This window comes from Oncorhynchus mykiss, chromosome 30 (genome assembly GCF_057628025.1).
Source record: "Oncorhynchus mykiss isolate SJ-2025 chromosome 30, ASM5762802v1, whole genome shotgun sequence".
Classification (NCBI taxonomy): domain Eukaryota; kingdom Metazoa; phylum Chordata; class Actinopteri; order Salmoniformes; family Salmonidae; genus Oncorhynchus; species Oncorhynchus mykiss.
Window position 1 is genome coordinate 40,981,420 of NC_143051.1, and position 8,244 is coordinate 40,989,663.

The window sequence follows — 8,244 nt, forward strand, 5'->3', positions numbered from 1 at the left end:
GTCAGGATGTGCTTGATGGTGCAGCTGTAAAACGGGGGAGGGGGGGGGGGGGGGGGGGCTGAGCATGCACCCCTGATGGGCCCCCGTGTTGAGGATCAGTGTGGCCGATGTGTTGTTACCTACACTCACCACCTGGTGGCGGACTGTCAGGAAGTCCAGGATCCAGTTGCAGAAGGAGGTGTTTAGTCCCAGGGTCCTTAGCTTAGTGATGAGCTTTGAGGGCATAAAGGTGTTGAAATCTGAGCTCTAGTCAATGAATAGCAATCTCTCATAGGTGTTCCTTTTGTCCAGGTGTGAAAGAGCAGTGTGGAATGCAATAAAGATTGCATCATCTGTGGACCTGTTGGTGCAGTATGTAAATTAGAGTGGATCTAGCGTTTCTGGGATAATGGTGTTGATGTGAGCCATGACCACCTTTTCAAAGCATTTCATGGCTACAGATGTGAGAGTCCGGGTTGGTAGTCATTTAGACAGGTTACGTTAGTGTACTTGGGCACAGGGACTGTGGTCTGCTGTGAAGGGAATAGTACACAGCGTTGTACGAGATCTTCAGTTTCTTGGCAATTTCTCGCATGGAATAGCCTTCATTTCTCAGAACAAGAATAGACTGAAGAGTTTCAGAAAAAAGTATTTGTTTCTGGCCATTTTGAGCCTGTAATCGAACCCACAAATGCTGATGCTCCAGATACTCAACTAGTCTAAAGAAGGCCAGTTCTATTGCTTCTTTAAGCAGCATAACAGTTTTCAGCTGTGCTAACATAATTGCAAAATAGTTTTCTAATGTTCAATTAACTTTTAAAAAGTATAAACTTGGATTAGATAACACAACGTGCCATTGGAACACAGGAGTGATGGTTGCTGATAATGGGCCTCTCTAATCTACATGTAGATATTACATTAAAAATCTGCCGTTTCCATTGCAATAGTCATTTACAACATTAACAATGTCTACACTTTATTTCTGATCAATTTGATGTTATTTTAGTTGATTTTTAAAAAATTTCTTTCAAAAACAAGGACATTTCTAAGTGACCCAAAACTTTTGAAAGGTAGTATATATATATATATATATACAGTGCCTTGCGAAAGTATTCGGCACCCTTGAACTTTGCGACCTTTTGCCACATTTCAGGCTTCAAACATAAAGATATAAAACTGTATTTTTTTGTGAAGAATCAACATCAAGTGGGACACAATCATGAAGTGGAACGACATTTATTGGATATTTCAAACTTTTTAAACAAATCAAAAAACAGAAAAATTGGGCGTGCAAATTTATTCAGCCCCCTTAAGTTAATACTTTGTAGCGCCACCTTTTGCTGTGATTACAGCTGTAAGTCGCTTGGGGTATGTCTCTATCAGTTTTGCACATCAAAAATTGGGCGTGCAAAATTATTCAGCCCCTTTACTTTCAGTGCAGCAAACTCTCTCCAGATGTTCAGTGAGGATCTCTGAATGATCCAATGTTGACCTAAATGACTAATGATGATAAATACAATCCACCTGTGTGTAATCAAGTCTCCGTATAAATGCACCTGCACTGTGATAGTCTCAGAGGTCCGTTAAAAGCGCAGAGAGCATCATGAAGAACAAGGAACACACCAGGCAGGTCCGAGATACTGTTGTGAAGAAGTTTAAAGCCGGATTTGGATACAAAAAGATTTCCCAAGCTTTAAACATCCCAAGGAGCACTGTGCAAGCGATAATATTGAAATGGAAGGAGTATCAGACCACTGCAAATCTACCAAGACCTGGCCGTCCCTCTAAACTTTCAGCTCATACAAGGAGAAAACTGATCAGACATGCAGCCAAGAGGCCCATGATCACTCTGGATGAACTGCAGAGATCTACAGCTGAGGTGGGAGACTCTGTCCATAGGACAACAATCAGTCGTATATTGCACAAATCTGGCCTTTATGGAAGAGTGGCAAGAAGAAAGCAATTTCTTAAAGATATCCATAAAAAGTGTTGTTTAAAGTTTGCCACAAGCCACCTGGGAGACACACCAAACATGTGGAAGAAGGTGCTCTGGTCAGATGAAACCAAAATTGAACTTTTTGGCAACAATGCAAAACGTTATGTTTGGCGTAAAAGCAACACAGCTGAACACACCATCCCCACTGTCAAACATGGTGGTGGCAGCACCATGGTTTGGGCCTGCTTTTCTTCAGCAGGGACAGGGAAGATGGTTAAAATTGATGGGAAGATGGATGGAGCCAAATACAGGACCATTCTGGAAGAAAACCTGATGGAGTCTGCAAAAGACCTGAGACTGGGACGGAGATTTGTCTTCCAACAAGACAATGATCCAAAACATAAAGCAAAATCTACAATGGAATGGTTCAAAAATAAACATATCCAGGTGTTAGAATGGCCAAGTCAAAGTCCAGACCTGAATCCAATCGAGAATCTGTGGAAAGAACTGAAAACTGCTGTTCACAAATGCTCTCCATCCAACCTCATTGAGCTCGAGCTGTTTTGCAAGGAGGAATGGGAAAAAAATTCAGTCTCTCGATGTGCAAAACTGATAGAGACATACCCCAAGCGACTTACAGCTGTAATCACAGCAAAAGGTGGCGCTACAAAGTATTAACTTAAGGGGGCTGAATAAATTTGCACGCCCAATTTGTCAGTTTTTGATTTGTTAAAAAATTTGAAATATCCAATAAATGTCGTTCCACTTCATGATTGTGTCCCACTTGTTGTTGATTCTTCACAAAACAATACAGTTTTATTTCTTTATGTTTGAAGCCTGAAATGTGGCAAAAGGTCGCAAAGTTCAAGGGGGCCGAATACTTTCGCAAGGCACTGTACATATTTATCTGAAATTTACAGAAATGTATTAATTTAACAAGCGCTCAGCATATGTGGGAACTCCTTCATCAAGACTGTTGGAAAAGCATTCATTTGAAGCTGGTTGACAGGAATTCCAAGAGTGTGCAAAGCTGTCATCAAGGCTACTTTGAAGAATTTCAAATGAAAATATATTTCGATTTTTAACATGTTTTTGGTTACTACATACTGTTTTGGTTACTATTCCATATGTGTTATTTCATAGTTTTGATGTCTTCACTATTATTCTATAATGTAGAAAATAGTAAAAATAAAGAAAACCCCTTGAATATGAGTAGGTGTGTCCAAACTTTTGACTGGTACTGTTTACAACAAAAAAAATATATATATATATTTTCACTTTGTCATTATTGGGTATTGTGTGGAGTTGATTTCAAATAATTGACATGTACGAACACACGGGTGTGATAATTCTACCGTATACGCTCAAACAAGTATGAATAGAACACTTAGTTCTACTTGACGCAACAGTCAGTGTTTGAGCTGGCCACACTGTTTTTTCACAGAAACATTTTGCACAAACATTTACAATGTTGTGTCCTCAATGTGAATAGTTTATTTTTGGAGGCAATGTTCAGACATTCATAGAAGTAGCAACAGCATAACACAATTCTCTGAAAATGTAAGCTATATTATTTCTAGTGCTAACACAATCGATCATATTTAGCCAACTCTCGGCTGATAGAAACCATAATATGAATTACTTAATAGCAATTACTATTTGCAATTCATCACATCACGGGTGAGCTCATCAGTGGTCGAAATAATTTTTTTAAACTATTTCTAAAATTCAAAAGTAATCCGACGTTGGGTAGTTTTTGCACACCTCCATGTTTGTTTTTCTTCGTCAACCAAAGAAAAGAAGGGGTAACAATATGAATTTGGTTTGTTTGCAGTATGCATGTTGGCAAAGTTGTCATGGTCGTCTACCATTCATTCACTTCCCATCCTTCATTTCCCGGAAGTTTACTCAAAAGATGAGTGAAACATCCCTTCACCGCATTTTGCTAGAGCATCTTTGGTCTGACAAACGTTTACGTGACATCCAGAATACATTGAATGATGTCAATATGTCTCCATACATAGCCGGCAAATAGCTTAGCATTAGCTCATCACAATCAGTACAACCTTAAAAAAAAGATTTTACACACATCATATGTGTACATTATCAGTGGCTTAAAAATACTTTAAAGTACTACTTAAGCAGTTTTTGGGGGTATCTGTACTTTACTTTACTATTCATATTTTTGACTACTTTTACTTTTACTTCACTACATTACTAAAGTAAATTATGGACTTTTTACTCCATACATATTCTCTGACACCCAAAAGTACTTACATTTTGAATGCAAGACAGGAAAATGATCTAATTCACACACTTATCAAGAGAACATCCCTGGTCATCCCTACTGGGTCTGATCTGGCGGAATCAGTAAACACATGCTGCATTTATAAATTGAGAGCTGGGAGCGTGCCCCTGGCTATCTGTAAAGAAATAAAAAATAGAAAATGTGGCCGTCTGCTTTGCTTTAATATAAGGAATTTGAAATTATTTATACATGTTCTTTTACTTTTGATACGGAAGTACACTTTAGCAATTACATTTACTTTTGATACTTAAGTATATTTAAATCCAAATACTTTTAGACTTTTACTCAAGTAGTTTTTACTGGGTGACTTTCACTTTTACTTGAGTCATTTACTATTAAGGTACCTTTACAAGTGGGTACTTTTTCAACCACTGTACATTACAACCCATGCAAGAATCAGAATGCATGATTTGCCACCAGTACTTGAAAACGTGAATACAATGTTAAATAAATAAATGTATGTAGTTATAGTTGTTAAAAGTATTTAAGAATTGGAAGTTGGGATAGACTGAACATGAGAAAGTTGGTTTGGTGTCTCTAACTTGAAGAGTTCAAGATTTACAGTTGGTGAGTTCAATTATGCTAATTTATATAGTTATCGTTGATAGAAATTCTTTAAGCATATAAAGTTAGGAGAGCCTGAACATGAGAACATTGGTTTGGTATCTCTAGCTTCAATGGTTCAAGAGTAACTGTTAGTGAGATACTTTATGCTAATTTATGCTAACTTATATAGTTCAAATTGATAGTTTTTAAGAATTAGAAGTTAGGATAGCCTCAACATCTAAAAGTTGGTTTGATGTGTCTATCTTGAACAGTTCAAGAGTTACAGTTCAACTCTTTCCAGACCGACAGCTCTTCAGAGACAGCTCCATAACACCATGGCTGTACTAAATGCCATGGGAAAAATAATGGGGACCGTAAAAATATCTGAACACTATGACGATTATGCGCCCACACACACACTCAATTACACGCTCTGCTTACACATACGGATGGACACACACACTTGATCTCGCTCTCTTCACTCACTTTCTCTCTCCTCTCCTCTCCCTCTCTTTTATTATCAAGAACTTCTCTATAATTCTATGTTTTTTGTTTGTCTTTCTTTTGTATGTCTTTGTCCACATGTTTACCTATGTTTACATCAAGCAATGGAAAGATATCAGAACAGGGATGTTGGGGAATAATAGCATATTGTACGGGATACATTTGTACTGTAGTGAAGCCAACTCTGTAGTAATGCAATGTCTCTTTCATAATCATGTGAAACGTCAATTACTATGGAAATGCTGGGATGTGTTTTTCTACTAAAATGATGTTTAATGTAATTATGATGCAACTATGATGGTGATACGATATGGATTACAATTATTATGCTGAATATTAAGGCCATATTCACTTCATGTTACAAACATAGACACTCAACCATGCAAATTGGCTTGGTAATTATTTATTTGGACATCACACATATAATCGTACTCTTATCCAGAAATCATACACACATCCAATATCACACACGTAGTATCCTGACCCATATTTTTTGTTTTACATCTGTGGCACTGGCTCACAGGCAAACAGGCAAGGGAATAAAAAGAGATCAAAAATAACAAAAAGAGTTGTGTTTCCAGCAAACTGACTTTTTGTGGATAAAAGGCTGTGCGTGATGACGTAGTGCACATACAAAATAATTTTACCATTAAATTCCCATGAATGAAAAATACAAGTTAAATGGGTTTCCATATTTCCATCTCTACTGATGGTTTGTCACAAAAACTGCGCCCACTCTGGTCTTGGAACATACGCTCTAGCCAACAGCTTGCAGATACAGTGCGGGTTGGCTACCTACATTATGAAATTATTATGGATAAGAGTGATATTATTTGTATTTGACAAATGGCAACCAAGCATCAATCATGTCACCAGAATAACACCCTCGATATTTATTGGAAAGACACGTCAAGCTTGCACCTTGCACATTTACCACCCTGTGAAGTTCATAATTTATTTAATCTGTAGCCGAATAAACGGCATTCTTTCCCAAATCACAGTGGGTAGACCACACGGCATTTCATCACGTGACTCCACGTTTACTTCGATAGGATGGTTATTATGTAATTTCCACTGGCATTTCTCACGTTATTAATTTTGCCGACAGAGATCCCACAATGTCGAACGAACAAATTGTCTGTCTGCATTTATAAAATTGTACATGCATTTTATGTTTCCATCAGCCCAGTCGTGAATTTTTTTAAAGCTTCAGGTAATTCATCCACATACAAGTTTTTGTCATTTTTTTAATATAATATATTTTTGGGGGGTTGTTTAAAAAATATATATATGCATTTATTTATTGCAACAATAATAACAATATTACACATCATGAAATGGTTGGATGGGAACGTGGTTTGTAGCTATGCCCAGCGATTTTTTGTCGACATTTAGTTCACATGGAAAACAGAATCGACAATTGCCTGCTAGGGTGTGTTTCTATTTAGGCCTAACTGTCTTGTGTCGATAAAAAAAGAGCTGGACATAATGATGTCACACCTATGAAAAAGAACAGCTTAAGCAAAAACCTACAGTGTCAAATAAAAATGCAGTTGTTGACCAATTTACTACCAATTTACTACCAATTTAGACAAATTGCGCATTAATAAATTGGCGACAGCCTGTATGCCCTCCCACCTATCTGTTTCAAGTCTTAGGTAGCCCGCAAAAGCCAGCATGGATAGAATGCAATAATTGGCTAATATTTGCAATATTCTAATAATTTTCATGTGCCAACATATCGCCAAGGTCCATGCCATTGTGAAACTTTCACTCCTGTAGATTTTGAATAATTGGATTGTGAAACTTGCCAGCCACCTAGACAAGCAGGGAAGCCATTCAGGCATTTTTGAAAGGCAGGACAATTGTTGTCCTGCAAAGAAACGTCATTTTTATAGTTGACTTTTTTTATTTTGCTAGCAGTAGGCATTTAGAATTAAATGGGGAGTGGATTTTATAGTTACGTGATTACATCATGTGCCCTGCGTACCTTCAAATGTATTCGGCAATCATAATTCATTAGAAAAACACATTTTCGCCATAATTTGCCTCAGTAAAAAAAGTTTGACAAAATAAAAATTCACACTTGTCAAATGGATTAAAATGTTTTCGATCTTTAGAAAATGTCTCCTATATCTTTGTTTCCGTTACAAGTCGCAATGATTAATTTTTGGGGGGTCAATCGGTCAATGGAAACCTGCCTGTAGCTTCCATCCAATTGGCGATAGATTTTCATGTGAATACTTTAGAATCGGCAGAAAGAAAATATGAGCATTTCCAACCGTTGGTATTTCCACAAAATTGACTTGTTGTGGATAAAAATCAGTGATAGCACACACAAAATGTAGCCTATTTTTTCGCTGAAGTATTCATGTACCGAATAAAAATCTAATGTTCAATGGGTTTCCATCGCATTTTCAACTCTACAATAGTTTTGTCATAAAAACTGTTGTGTTAAATAGAAAATGTGCCTACTCTGGTTTTGGAACCTGCGCTCTGACTAACAGCTCACAGATACAGTGCGGTGTGGTTAGTCTGTGAAGGTTGTCTAGTCTACATTATGAGATTATTATGGATAAGAGTGATAATATTTGTATTTGTCAAACAGCAGTCAAGACAGAATAAGACCCCAGAATAAGACCCTCCATATTTATTGATTAAGGTTTTCACTTTCTGTACAATAGAAGATGTTTAAACCCAGACAGCTTTTAGGGAAACACTTGTGACCTCTCTTTGAGTTAAACCCTGGAAGAAGAGTAGCCAGCTGCAGTGGAGGCCTGGGCGGTGGGGCTTTGAGCCCCACATTTTTAGCAATATATATATAATTATACTTTTTTGGGGGGCTTGCCTATTTTGGCATAAAAAAATATATATCAATGAGTTAATAAAGCCGCATACACTCTTTTTTTGTTTTCTTGAGTAAGGCAGCTCCAAAATGCCGGTGTTTTAGCCTAGCTCAGTGCTTTCTGTG